Below are 15,473 nucleotides of genomic sequence, written 5' to 3'. Positions count from 1 at the left end.
TAGACGCACCCTAGCGGCAGCAAATCTAATTTGCACTCAGGGCGTCTAGCAACTCTCCGTTGGCTTGCAAGCTGGAAAAACCAAACTCTACTCAGGCCAATCACATTGTCTATAGAGTCGGTGGGCAGGCTTAACATAATGACGGCAGAGTTGTGGTGGTTCTTGAAAACAAAGAAGCTGGCGAACAGCGGCCTTTCGAATCGGCTTTGGCCACGACTCTGGAAGACTTGGAGTTAAGCTTTTCTTTGAGAAATGAACAAAGAACTGGGATGCATTTTCATGAAAATGGAAAGTAAAGAGTTTTATCTCTAAAACCAGATTAGCTTATAACGCTAGTTTATGGGCACAGAATAAGTCAAATTAAATCGCTAGTCAATACCACTAACAAGGCTCAAAATAGCCTCACACTAACACGGTAGCATAATGAGGGTCCCTACATGCAAACCGAAGCATTGAGAACTTTGTAAGTGTACAAACAGTTTTCTAAGAAGATACTTTATAAAGACAGTACATTACGCGTATACAGACAGGAGCCATCTTGTAAAAAAGTCTCGACAAGTCGAGCCACGGTTGAATAATCCGCCATCTCTTTAGTGTGTATACTTTGGAGGCACTAGTTTCTATTGCGTTCAGTTTTTTTTTTATTATTATTTTTATTTATTTATTTTCTCTGTTGCGTTCAGTGCTTTCTTCCGGAAACAACAGACCATATGAGATTCCAAGTCACAGTTCATCACTTAGCACAGCGTTCGTTGTTCGACTTGTCGAGACTGTTTTCCAAGATGGCTCATGTCTGTATACGCGTAATGTACTGTCTTTATAAAGTATCTTCTTATTAAACTGTTTGTACACTTACAAAGTTCTCAATGCTTCAGTTTGCATGTAGGGACCCTCATTATGCTACCGTGTTAGTGTGAGGCTATTTTGAGCCTTGTTAGTGGTATTAACTAGCGATTTAATTTGACTTATTCTGTACCCCATATACTAGCGTTATAAACTAATCTGTTTTTAGAGATAAAACTCTTTACATTCGATTTTCATGAAAACGCATCCCAGAGAACGATCTACTTGGTAACCATGTGTTAATTACCCCTAGGTTCATTTTTCACTGGAGCTGTCCTTTAAGAAAGGAAGATGTGTTCGGAGTTTTGCCGACCGGATACGGCAAAAGTTTAATCTATCAACTACCTCCACTTCATCTTCTTCGTTGCTCTGGTTGGTTGTAGCGCTATCCTTTTGCGTGCAGAGGGAATTTGAAAGACAACCGTTTATTCTGCCCCTCGGATTGAGCCCTGCCAATGGTGAGTTCCCAGACCCAACATCTTGATGTGCGTCTGGCTTGTCAGGCTTGAAGATTGTTATACTGCAGGTGTCATGCTGAAAAGTAGGTTTTGCCAAATTAGTTACTTCTTTTATTGATATTATAATTTGATGTAACAGCTTTTATAAAAAAAAAAGGTTAGTGACGTCACAATAACATACACTGTAAAAAAAAAATTATTTAGAAAATTGTGGAAATTGATAATTACATATGGGCCCAATAAATGACTTCCAAATAGTTATCCCCATGCAAAAAAATGCATTGTACTAATCATAGCTTAAGGTCTTCACTCAAAATTAAAAATGTACATGTATATATGTTTCACAGGTGAGGATGTGTATTTACTAGTGCTGTCAAAATAAGTGCATTAATGCATGAATTTTTTTTCTTCAGTTTAACACGTTAAAATGCTTAATGCAATCAACGCAGCATCCATCCGTTCAGGCGCTGTGTAATATCATTGCGCCGCTGCACCCATGATACGGCAGCAAAGTTTCTTGATTATTACGCAGGAATGAGAGAATAGTTCTGTGGCGAGGGGGGCGTGGTTTAGCAAAGTCTGTGACGGGAGAGAGAGTCGGAGGACGAGCGGCACGTGAGTGGGTTAAACACAAATGATGAACACCTGTCTCTTGTTACAGTACTTGGCGTGGAGAGAGTATATAGATCGGGAGGAAACGAGAGTGAAGCAGAGAGAGCTGGAGACGGAAAGACGGACTGGAACTCGACTGGGAAAAGAAAGCAGAGAGGAACTGCCAAAGAGAGAAACCGACGATTGAGAATTTAAATGAGAAACCTTTGTGTTTGTGCAAAGTGCACAGTATTATAACCTGAGTAAACTGAGTTAATAAACCAGTGCGAGTTCCAGTAAAGCCAACCCCTTTGTCTTCTTCCTTACCGTCACACGAACCTCACAACACTGGTGCCGAAACCCGGGATAGGAAGAAGACCAGAGCCGCCACCATGCAAGTCCAGTCCACGTCAGGTACGCCATTTGCGGAGATAATCCAGTCACTCGCGGGCCTGCACCAGGAGCACCACCAGACGATGCTGGAGGTTAGAGAGGAGCAGGAGCGGCGGTTCCAGGTGCTCCTCCTGACCCAGCAGCAGGACCGCGAGCTGATCCGGAGCTGGATAGACCGGGATGGTGTTCCCCCGGCCCAGGCCACCCACATGCAGCTCAGCAAGATGGGACCGCAGGATGATCCGGAGGCTTTCCTGGACCTCTTCGAACGGTCCGCTGAAGCATGTGGGTGGCCGCGGTTGGACTGGCCAGTTCGCCTCATCCCGCTGCTGTCGGGGGAGGCACAGATCGCAGCCCAGCAACTGCCAGTCCAGAACCTCCTGGTATATGATGACCTTCGACGTGCCATCCTCCAACGGGTCGGTCTTTCCCCCGAACAACATCGTCAGCGGTTCCGATCGCTGACGATGTTGTTCGGGGGAAAGACCGACCCGTTGGAGGATGGCCCGTCGAAGCGGTTCCGATCGCTGACCCTGGGGGAGAGCGGCCGGCCCTTCGTGATGGCCCAGCAGCTCCGGGATGCTTGCCGCAGATGGCTGATGGCCGACAAGAGCGACGTCAACCAGATCGTAGAACGAGTGGTGCTGGAGCAGTTCATTGCGCGGCTGCCCAGGGAAACCGCGCGGTGGGTCCAGTGCCACCGGCCGGCGTCGCTGACAAAGGCCATCGAACTGGCGGAGGACCAGCTGGTGGCGTGCCCGGGGGTCGGCAAATCCCTTCCGGCAGCTTCACTCTCTCTCCCCACCCCTTCTGTTTCTTCCCCTTCTCCTTACAGGCCGGTTCCGGCTCCCCGGACGAGGGGGGGCTTCCCGAACCGGGGTGCAGCTCGGGGAAGGGCTGGAGGTTTCCCGGAGCGGTTTCTGGGAGCACGAGCGCCACCCAGGGGCGTGGAGCCGTCAGAGCGGCACTTGTCTGCGGGTCCTGTTTCCTCACTCTCTCCACGCCAATTCATTGACCCGCTTGCTGCCACTGGGCCGGCGGGGAAGCCTGGGCCGGCCTGTTGGCGCTGCGGGGACCCGGGCCACTTCATAGATCGCTGTCCAGTGATGGAGGTGGGGACGTTGATCCGGGTCCCCGACGTGCCACAGGCTGCCCTCGATCGAGACGGGCTGTACCAGATACCAGTGAGTATCCAGGGGGGTACCTATCCGGCTTTGGTGGATTCAGGATGTAACCAAACCTCCATCCATCAAAGCCTGATACAGCCGTTGGCATTGAATAGGAGCCACATGGTTAAGGTACGGTGTGTGCACGGGGATGTGGTGAATTATCCGCTGATGACTACCGTCGTTCAATTTCGAAGACAAAAAGCACATCTATCGCTCTGGCCCGGGGGGAGATCATCTCTCGCCCTTGCAGCTCACTGACATAGCCCAGTTGCAGAAAGGTTTTTCTGATGTGTTCTCGCCCCTACCCGGCCGAACCGACCTCATTCAGCACCACATTGAGACGGAGCCGGGCGTGATAGTTCGCAGCCGTCCCTATCGTTTGCCTGAACACAAAAAAAAGGTGGTTCAGGACGAATTAGAGGCAATGCTAGACATGGGAGTAATAGAAGAGTCATACAGTGACTGGGCCAGCCCGATAGTTTTGGTACCTAAAACGGACGGCTCGGTCCGGTTCTGTGTGGACTATCGCAAGGTGAACGCTGTGTCGAAGTTCGGCGCATATCCAATGCCAAGGGTTGACGAGTTGCTCGATCGGCTGGGTTCCGCTCGATTTTATTCGACACTGGATTTGATGAAGGGATATTGGCAGATCCCCTTAACGCCTCTATCCAAAGAAAAAACAGCCTTCACAACGCCGTTTGGGTTGCACCAATTTGTTACGCTTCCATTCAGGTTGTTCGGGGCTTCGGCCACGTTTCAGCGCCTCAATTCTTCGGCCGCACACTGCATATGCCGCTGCCTACTTGGATGATATTATCATCTATAGTAACGATAGGCAGCGGCATATGGAGCACGTGCGCGCGGTCCTGAGGTCGCTGAGGGTGGCCGGGCTGACGGCCAACCCGAAGAAGTGTGCGATTGGGCGCGTGGAGGTGAGGTATCTGGGTTTCCACTTGGGTCATGGGCAGGTGCGTCCACAAATTGACAAGACCGCTGCAGTTGCGACCTGTCCGAGACCCAAGACCAAAAAGGAGGTGAGGCAGTTCTTGGGGCTGGCAGGATACTATAGGAGTTTTGTTCCTAATTATTCGGACCTCACCAGCCCGCTGACGGACCTCACTAAAAAGGAAGCGCCAGACCCGGTCCGGTGGTCAGAGCTGTGCCAGCAGGCTTTTACCCAGGTGAAGGCTGCTCTATGTGGCGGGCCGCTCTTACGGTCACCTGATTTTTCTCTCCCTTTTGTGTTACAGATGGACGCGTCGGACAGGGGGCTGGGGGCAGTCCTAACCCAGGAGAGGGAGGGTGAGGAGCGGCCGGTGCTGTACATCAGTCGCAAGCTCTCAAAGAGAGAGACGATGTACAGCACCATAGAAAAGGAGTGTTTGGCAATCCGATGGGCCGTGCTCACCCTCCAGTATTATCTCCTGGGGAGAGAGTTCACCCTCTGTTCGGACCACGCCCCTCTGCAGTGGCTCCACCGCATGAAGGATACCAACGCGCGGATCACCCGTTGGTATCTAGATTTACATCCATTTAAGTTCAAGGTGGTCCACAGGCCAGGGGCGCAGATGGCTGTGGCCGACTTCCTTTCCAGAAATTGGGGGGGGGGGGGACGGGGGGGGCTGCAGGCCGGATGGCTCCCCGACCTGAGACGAGCGGTGGGGGTATGTGGCGAGGGGGGCGTGGTTTAGCAAATGATGAACACCTGTCTCTTGTTACAGTAATTGGCGTGGAGAGAGTAAATAGATCGGGAGGAAACGAGAGTGAAGCAGAGAGAGCTGGAGACGGAAAGACGGACTGGAACTCGACTGGGAAAAGAAAGCAGAGAGGAACTGCCAAAGAGAGAAACCGACGATTGAGAATTTAAATGAGAAACCTTTGTGTTTGTGCGAAGTGCACAGTATTATAACCTGAGTAAACTGAGTTAATAAACCAGTGCGAGTTCCAGTAAAGCAGACCCCTTTGTCTTCTTCCTTACCGTCACACGAACCTCACAACAAGTTCCTAGCCATATCGGTCTAGAAAATCACAACTTTTAATTTTCCATCTGTCTTAGTACATAATGTAACTATACACATCACAACTTGTAAATAGGAAAATGTTGGCGTTATTTTGTCACTCATTGAGCAGTAGACTTGCTGAAGCAGTTTACCTCCAGTCTTTGTGCTAAGCTAGGCTAGCGGTGGGTGCGTCAGACAGAGTTATGGCACGCACGGAGGTGTGAATTGTATTTATGGACTTGTAACTCTGGGGGATACAGTGAATAAGCTAAAGTCCCAAAAAGTCGCAGTGTACCTTTAAAGCGCGACAAGACAAAAGAGAATGCGCTGTCTGTGAACGTCCTGCCGAGTGCCAGTACGCACAGACAGCATGCTAGAATCGAGTACTCTTTCGCGCTTGAACGAACGATAACATACACAATTATTCCAAAATGCCCGTTTTGTCGAGTATTCTCATAAGTGCAGTCTTAAAAGAGTGAAATAAGATCTTAAATGAACAAAGATTTGTGAGAAAATGAGATGCACTTCAGCATGTAAAATCTGTGTCATTTTCGGCAGCGGCAGATCTTAAAGTGACAGCAGCCTAATAAACCAGTTGCTGTGATGACTGTTATTAATGTTAATCAAAGAACAAATGTAACAGAGAAAATTGTAGCTTTAAGCGCAAACTGTTTAATAACTTTATATCAATTTCTGTATATTGATTATAAATAATAGGTTTATGTGAAGATTGTTTTAAGTTCACTTAAATTAATCGTTGTTATTTTTTAAAGGCTAACAAATGATGAAATTGATAGTTTTCAATTATACTGTAATGTTGAATGTCTATCATTGTTTAAAAAAAATCCTTTTCATCAGTAGCTGTATCAATGACACTGTCCTTCATTTGTAAAAAGATGCCATTACAACAATATTTAATTATTTTTTATTTGTTTCTACATTAATTTAGAGAGTAACTATAAATTTATTACAATATAAAAATAATAAAAACCCCAACGTTTATTTATTTTTTGAAAAAGACAAAGAATATTTATAGGAAATAAACCCCTAACTCAGCAAACCCTTTTGTATTGTTTATGCATTGCTAAAGGGCAAGTCAACCAGAACTGCCCAGCATGAGACGATGAATGAGCGGGTTTGGGTCGGTATGGGAGGGCCAGCTACTGGGAGGAAGCAGGCTGAAAGCTCCCCAGATGCAATTAAAGCCCTGCGCATCAATAAGTAATGAATGTCAAGTGCAGCATGTTGTTTGGCTTGGCAGGGTGCTAGTGGCCCATGGAGGCGGATGTCCAGTGCAGAATGGGCCGGAGGGTGGGGGTAACATAGAAACAACAGGTGTTAGTGGATGTTGCCCTTTTATTCTGTTGCAAGAGCAGCTTTAAGGGTTATCTCACAATTGTTAACGATAAGCATCTGGACAGAACTAGCTGGTCCAGGAACAGAGCAAAAGGGCAATGTTTTCCCAGAGGAGGGAAACAGAGGCTTTGGAAATATTTGAAATGTCACCTCCCTTTGAGCCGATCTTGGAATGTGGTGGACATTCAAAACGCCCAGGCAGCTGTCGAGAATAAAGCTGCGGGCAGAGTGAAAGGATGCCAAGTTTGCGCCAAGTCGGGATAGCGCTTCGATATCAGGGATGAATGTGTTATCGCGGAGAAGAGCAGGTGACGTAAGCGGACACATCTGATCCTGAGCCGTGATAATGTTGATTCACACAAGTGTGCCTCCTTAAAGCGTGTGTTACATAACTCTTCAGTTACAGACTATAAACAAGAGATATATTACCCAGGAAAAGTGAGAGATTCTAAAAATAATTTTGACATTTTCATGTGAATAAGGGCACAACTAACACAACTGCCACACAAGATGTATGTCATGTACTAACATTAATACTAAGCTTCATAAATACAATCTCATCTCTTCCATCTTCTGGCAATCCATTACATTTCTTTGTGTACTCACTGTGGATACAAAACAGTAATAACCTAATGTACTAAAGCTGGCATACTAATGTCAAGTGTGATATACCTAAAAGACATTCTTATTCTTGAACGCGAGTTCTCAGAAGAGTTGTGTCTCAAGGTCAGCAGTGCATTGTGCAAATGAGCTCAGACAGGAGCAGATGCAATGGGAAAACAGAACAATTCCTGATAAAAATGCTTCAGAGCAGATGTTCTTGCACTGAGTTTTAGTACAACTGTCAGTGAGTCGCCTTCTTAAAGAGATAGTACACCCAAAAATGACAATTGTGTCAATGTCGTTTCAAATCAGTGACAATCTAATCTGTGGAGCACAAAAAGGATTTTTTTCCCCCCATGATGTTAGTACTGAGGCTTTTAAGTAAAAAAAAAAAAAAACCTGGAAAAACCGATTGAAAAGTTGCTATTTTCTTGACTGTTATGGCTAGGAACTATACTCTCATTCCTGCGTAATAATTAAGGAACTTTGCTGCCGTACCATGGGTGCAGTGGCGTAATGATATTACGCAGGCCTGAAAATAGGCGAACTTCTGTCAGCATAACCAACGTGACAACCTAAAATTCAGTGTATTCCGGTTCAAATAAATACAGTTCAGGATCTGCACCAAAGTAAATATCTTCTGAATCATCTCTCAGAAATGTCTACATGGTAGGCACACTCCCTGTGCAAGCAGGTTGTCAGGTTATGTTGACGGAAGTAGGCCTATTTCTGTCAGGTCCATTAAGTCAAGAACACACATGACAGTACAAATTATTTAGAATTTTTTATTGAATTGCGATCAGTTGATGAATTCTGTATTAAATATGTTTTTGGCTGTATGGCTCTGTTCAGGGAGTCCTCTGACCTTTCATGAGCACCATGAAATAGCAGAGAGCCAGAGGACAGCAGCAGCATTAGGGAACACTCACACAGTTTAGGACTGGGAGAGCTTAACTATTCCCCCTATGAACAGAGCAGCAACGACGACAAAGTAAATGCCACGTTATACACGACAGGAGGAGGTGGGGAGGTGGTGGGTTGCAAAGCAGCGAGCAAGTAGCTAGTAGTAAGAGCGAACTGAATCTGCTTTAAATAGGCGCCCTGCTTTTAGCGTAGCCATTAGCAGCGAGGGGATTTGAAAAAGCTGATGCAAATCAGCTGATGAGACAGTGTTGTTACCAATAGCGTTGGCCTGCCAGAACTGACGTTGACGCTCAATTTTCAGGTGCTGCGTAATATAGGGCCCTATAAAATCCGTTTTATTTTTTCCCAAATTCCGTTTTTTCCCATTTGAATTTTTGCCAATTTCGTTTTTTTACCCTTAACTGTTATTTTAGTCATAAAAAGAGTGTGCTTTTAATGTTAATATAATCGAACATAAAACATAAATTAGGAATGAATGACCTTAAATTTATTGAGGTAACACATTTACTCTTTTCAGGACAAATACGGCACTTTAAGTACTTCACAACAAAATATTAGTGAATTTTTTTCTGTAATTAATCATGATTAATTGCAATTAAAAAACCTTGGAGTTTTTTATATTTTGATATTGTAATAATTTCAGTTACTCTCCAAATTAATGAAGAAACAACTTAAAGACAGCATATTTTAAATATGTGTTGTAATGGCGTCTTTTTATGAATGAAGGCCAGTATCACTGATACTGATATCTCTCTGAAACATTAATGATGTTACATTACATTACAGTATAACTGAAAGCAACCAATTTCAACATTTATTAGGCTTTAAAAAACAACTTTTAATTTAGTGATCTTAACATATCCCATTATAATAAATGTTATATTTACCCATTGCCTTCCTTGTTAGACATAGCCTACACAGAAATTGAATAAAGTGATCAACACCTTTCTTAACTAAATAAATGATAAGTGAAATATAGATTAATCATCATTAAAGCTACTATTTTCTCTGTTCCCGTTGTTCTTTGATGAACATTAATGACAGACATTATCAGTGCTGCTGTCACTTTAAGAGCGGCCGCTTCCGAACATGGTGCGGATCAGACGCGCTCTCCCGCGCATCTCATTTTCTCTCAAGTTCATTTAAGACATTATTTTCCATACGGTGCATCAAAGTGCATTAAAAACAAGGCAAAATACAGCAAGTACTCCCCGCGAGGGAGCTGCTCGGCTCGGTACTGAGGGCTTAGCGTTGAGTTTCTTAACCTTTTCGCCGACGAAAGCAGAATATGAGTCTGATACTGCTCTGTTGGGCTGTGATTATGGGGCGTGTTTCAACCGAACCAGGAAAGACCTCAATTGGATAGACCTACAACCAATCAGAGCAACAGAGCGACGCATAACGTTAGTTGTCAAATGTCAACAGAACCTAACTGCAAAGTGTTGCCAAGTCCCCATGTCTGCGGGTAGAAGCGACCCCAATTATTTGATATTTAGACCCAGGAATGCGAATTTCAGCAGGCAACCCTGCCAACACAACGCCATTTTTGACCCCCAGAAAGCTATTGGGCTTGTTTTGGGCTAGTTTTGAGTAGCAATTGGGCAGGTTTTGTTGTGAAAACTTGGCAACCCTGTCAGCACACACACTGGAAGAAGTAACTTAGTAGAAGAAGATGAGTGTAAATGATCTTTGCCGGTGTTGTAAAAAATAATTTAAGGATACATGGAGTACTTACCAACACGATCATTATTTCTGAGAGAAATAGTAAAGGTGAATGCATACACAAACAAGTTCTACGTTTAGGATTAGAACAAATTCAACCCAAGCGCTCTTTGGTGACGCAGATGATTACGTTACTGTTTATCATCTGTCCATCATCATATAAAGCCCGCCCTGACAATTTGATTGGTCCAAACAGCTTTGGTTCGAGCATAGTTGCTCCCCAACGGATCAATTCCAGACCGAACTGCCCGACCTCAAATGTTGTTGGCGGGGCTAAGTTAGGCTGGCATCCAGTCTAACACAATGTAACTACAGAAGAGTCAAGTTTTAAATAGGAATAATATCGAAACTCTTTGGTCATTGTTTTGAGCGAGATGCTAACGGCAGGGCTCGACATTAACGCTTGTCCGCTTGTCCGGGACAAGTGGATTTTTTGAAGGGGCAAGTGAAAGAATTATTTTACTTGCCTGACGGACAAGTATCCTGGTTAAAACGTCAAAACAAAAAATATCTAGGGAATCACCAAAGTGCAATAATGATTCTGCATTCAGTTAATGTAAGTGGAGATCGACAGTGGATAATATTATAAAACGAACTGACGTTAACAAGGTTGTGCTGTTGAGGCTCGCGCAGCCTCTCGAGTAGAAAATCGAAAACAAATGAGCGCCGCTCATACAAATAAACTCAGTTAACATTGTTAACATACACGGTTAAAATTGTGAGTTTTAGTTAAGCAACATCACACAAACAAGAGTGTTGTTTTCCTGAATACCATCACGACTGAAAATGACGCTGATTTCATACGCCAGTTCCATAAACAATTCATTAACATTAAATCACTTACATTTTAGATGCAACATGGACTGTTTTTGTTCTATTTCAGCAGCGAAAATAGTTCCAAACAAAGATCACAACAGAAACGCAATGCATCTCACAGCAACAGCATGTTACTGAATGATTCAGTGTTTTGAATGAATCGGTTGAATCAAATATTTTTATATTTACCAAAAAAAAAAAGAAACGGACAAGCTAATTTTTTACTCGAACAAGTGAATGATTTATTTATTTGTCCGAAGGAACAGAAACAGGCTTAATGTCAAGCCCTGCAGTCTAATCAGATTCAATGATCTATGCTAAGCTATGCTAAAAGTGCTACTGCTAGACCCAGAGATCGGCTGAATGTAAAAAGAGGTAAAACTCAACTGTTTAACTCTAGGGGAGTTTGAAAATGACAAAATAATGGCGTGTTCCTTTAACACTGGCTTCTAAATTGGCATTGTCTGATAACACGTGCATTTTATTGATTGTGAGTCTGGTTAAACTTTTCCACTCTTTTCATCATTGCTTCGTCACCTGCATCAAGCAGAGACTCTGTGGCCATGCAAAGTGAAGCCTTGTTCTGGGGTCATAGTGAGAGGAAATTAAAAGTATGGATTGTGAGGGTACCACATCGATTCCCTCGCGGTTGGGACGTACTGTCTCACTCTCTTTATCTGTGTCACATCCCAGCAGGGGGAATGGGTGCAAATCACTCGCCTCCCTCCGCCACAGGAACACCGTGAGGCGAGAATGACACAATCCGCCTTGAGATAAAAAGTACAAAAAAAAGATAAAACAAACAGGGCAAGCTAGAGGTGACATCCATTTAGTTTCTCATTCCCTCATCACGTTGTTTGCCACCTGCCCCGTCGCCCGTCCCCTGAGCGTCCTCATCAGTCCGTCTGGCTGTGGCCTGCTAGTCGACGACATTAGAGTCGTATTGCTGGAGCCGCATCTCAGCATCCTTCACACCCGTGCTATTACAGGAGGCGTTTATGTGAGCGTGACAGCCAAATGATGACAGGGCTATCAAAGTGAGCTCTGTGTTTTTCTCGGCTTCAGCAGATGTCAAGCTCTTCAGTGCCACTGTATTTTGCTTCGTAAAGAGGCCACGTTTATTTTTTGCTAGTCAGTATATTAAAATAACAGCATTGTGTGAAAACATGCAGTTTTATTGTTTAAGCTTCAACCTTTTCTAAATGGTTAACAGGCTATTTGGATGGTGTAATGGGTGGCACTGGCCCTCTAGTGGACAAAAACTGAATTGTTTTGTGTAATATTAATAAACAAACATAACATATAAATAAAATACTATATTTATTAAGCAGGTATTATATCATTTAAATTATAATAAAATTTATGATATTGTTATAATGCAAAGTTGCTGTATTAATTTTAATGCATTATATACAATAATATTTTAGAAATATTATTTAGTGGTTAGAATGGTATACTTATGACTAAACTAATATCTAATAATTACTGTATCTTAAACATTTTTTTCACAACAGAGAAAGCTCTGATGGAGCTTTTTAAGGATAAAACTGATTAATGTTCTTTCATTCTCAGTTATTATTTTATAATTTATGAAATGTATTTCATTTTATCATTAGCTTGTATCATTTTATTCGTTTTTTTTATATTTCTATTTAGCTTTCTTTATTTTTCTACGTTTTAGTCATTTTAGTACTTCAATTTAACTCAACTTTTTTTTGTTTAGTTAGTTGCCAAGGCAACATTTCTAAGTTTTTCATATAATATTTATATTTTATTTTATTGCAGCTTTATTTCAATTTAATTATATATATATATATATATATATATATATATATATATATATATATATATATATATATATATATATATATATATATATATATATATATATATATATATATATATATATATATATATATATATATATATATATATATATATATATATATATATTAAAGGGAACTCTCATGTCGTTCCAAACATGTAAGACTTTTGTTCACTTTCCGAACACAAATGAAGATCTTTTTGATGAAATTTGAAAGCTTTCACTGCCTCCATTGACAGCTACGCATCTACCACTTTTTTCTAACTTCAAAAAGTTAATGAAGAGATTGTAAAACTAATCCATATGAATTGAGCAGTTTAGTCAAGATTTTTTGGACTAAATTTAGACTTGAGGGGTGATTCTCAGATAGACTTGATTAATGACATAATTTTCATTTTGGGGTGAACTATCCCTTAAAATGTTTAATTGTTTTAGTTAACAATAACAACACTGCAATTATTATTTTATTTTTTTAATTTAATTTCCAAAAGCTGCACTGGACCTGTCTCTCTGAGGTACTCAATGCCAAGTGTGCTATGGCAAAAAAACAACACACACAAAAAAAAACTATTTGGTCGCTTGACTGACCATCTTTTTTTAACAAACCCCTAGCATTTTTCTTTTGCATCCCTGTGACAAGTAGTCATTCCCAATGAAATGGATTTGTCTGTTGAGACGTGTCTGAAGGGCATTGCTTATCTGAAATGAATATATTAAAGCATCATATTCTCATTGTCATGATGCCCTGCCATCACAACCACATCTTCAGTTGAAAGCTGCACTGTCATAGTGGCTCTGTGAAGCACTTTCTCCACCTATAGAGCCCAATTAGTCAGCCATTAGCCTTGCCAGCAGAAATTGATAGATTCAGAGCAGCTCATTTTCCATCAAGGCCAAAGGGCATAAAGGTTCTCCTCCCCTCTATTAAATGTCAGCCGCAGAGGATAAATAGTATATTATACTTCATTGCCATAGCAGTAATTTCAGCAGTTTTATTTCATATAGTTAAAGATAAAAAGGTCACTAAATACAGACTTGCTCCTGTTAATAGCCATGCGGCTGAAAGCCGAAGCAACAGAGCGTGAAATGGGGAAAGAGACACCTTCGTATTCAGAGGATTTTCGTTGTTTAAGGTATGGAAAACCTTAGAGTTATCAAGTGATGGCTGCCCTAATGCAGTGCAACAGAGGAGACAGCAGTGAGAGTGACAGGAGCATGTGACAGCATCCAAGCAGACAGGTTTCGTCACGAGTGCACATTTCCCATGAACCCCTGCAGTAAAGCCCACACTGGTCCAGGGCTTCACCTCGTCAGCACTGTGTCCCAGAGGTGGTAACTGAGGTAGCTGCTGATGGACATGCCTGTTCTAGCTGCTAGCGATTTCTGTTTTGCTTAGCAGAACATTACATGTGACATAAGGTTAAAGAACTGTGATGTGTTTAACACGTTTTCAAGTCAATACTATTCAGGATGTGCCTGAAAAGAGACGTTTATTGCTAAAGCAGCAACTATCCAGAAAACCCCTAGAGCCGCCCAGAACATCGTGGCAACACATACATATTAGTAACAGCCTAGAGCATTCCAGCGACCCCCCTACAACCTAGAAATCACCTAGAACACCTTAGCAACCACACAGAACACCTTAGCAACTGCATATCAACACACAAACCCTTCCATTGTGGAAGTGAGTTTTGCCGCAGAAAGCATCACTATTATTTAGGGGTGCACAATACAGTACATGAAAGAAAAATTGATAGAACATGATGCAACAGTGCCCGCCCCTTTTTCAACGGTGCTAGTTCTGGAAGTATTTTTTTCCGTTAATTTATCCCACAGGGATTTTTCTTTTAAAAGGTGTTGTTAAAGAATTACAAGCCATGAACCAAGACAATCAATCATATTTATAAGAGTTTTTTATCAGTAGAAACCCGGTAGTATATTCAAATTATCGTACTTTCCCCCCTCATGTCCCCCTGAGACGAGAGAATTATGCATTTTATTTCTGGAAAAAATCCTCCGATGATGCAAATATCGTCATTTTGCGTCATCTGAGGATTTTTTTGTCAGAGGCTAGAGACTACAGCCAGTAGAAGGAGCTAGTTCCGCATGTTGGGCAAGTGATAACAAGTAGCTGTGGATTTGGGAGTGGCCTCGTTCAGCAGCGAAGCAAGTGCATACTGGGAGTTGTCTTTGTCCTTTTCTCAGTCTAGAAGGCAACAAATTCAAAAATTATTTCACATTTCTACTACATAAATGACACACATTTTGAGAGCGTATAGGATAAACTCGATTACGTTATTGGCAGTGCTTCAGGGAGTGGGCAAAGCTAACAAGATATTTTGCTGTTGTTGTTTTTTTACTCTGATTGGTGTAATTTTCTGTACAGCATCATGGGTAATGTAGTTTTTCACCATAAATTCCACTGTTAACCCTCTGGGGTTCTTCGGGTCAAAACCCAAAGCGTTTTATAAAAAAAATAAAAAAATCGTAGCTTCAATCGGAATGGTACGAAACTTGGTGACTTTATTGGTACTTGGTATATGAACACCCATGTGGACAGGATTTTAAAAGTCTAAGTGGTCGTAAAAAAAAATTGTCACACTCAGGACCTTCGGGTCAAAAATGACCCCCATAGGAAAGGAATGGGAAATTGGCAAAAATATAAAAATACAGAGTTTTTTTGTGTATACAATCTAAGGGTTGAATCTCTAAAACATCAAGAGTGCAAAACAAAAAAAAAAAACCTCACACACACAAAAACACAATTAGCTTT

This window comes from Gobio gobio (genome assembly GCF_949357685.1).
Source record: "Gobio gobio genome assembly, chromosome: 19".
Taxonomy (NCBI): Eukaryota; Metazoa; Chordata; class Actinopteri; order Cypriniformes; family Gobionidae; genus Gobio; species Gobio gobio.
This window is presented reverse-complemented; position numbering follows the sequence as displayed.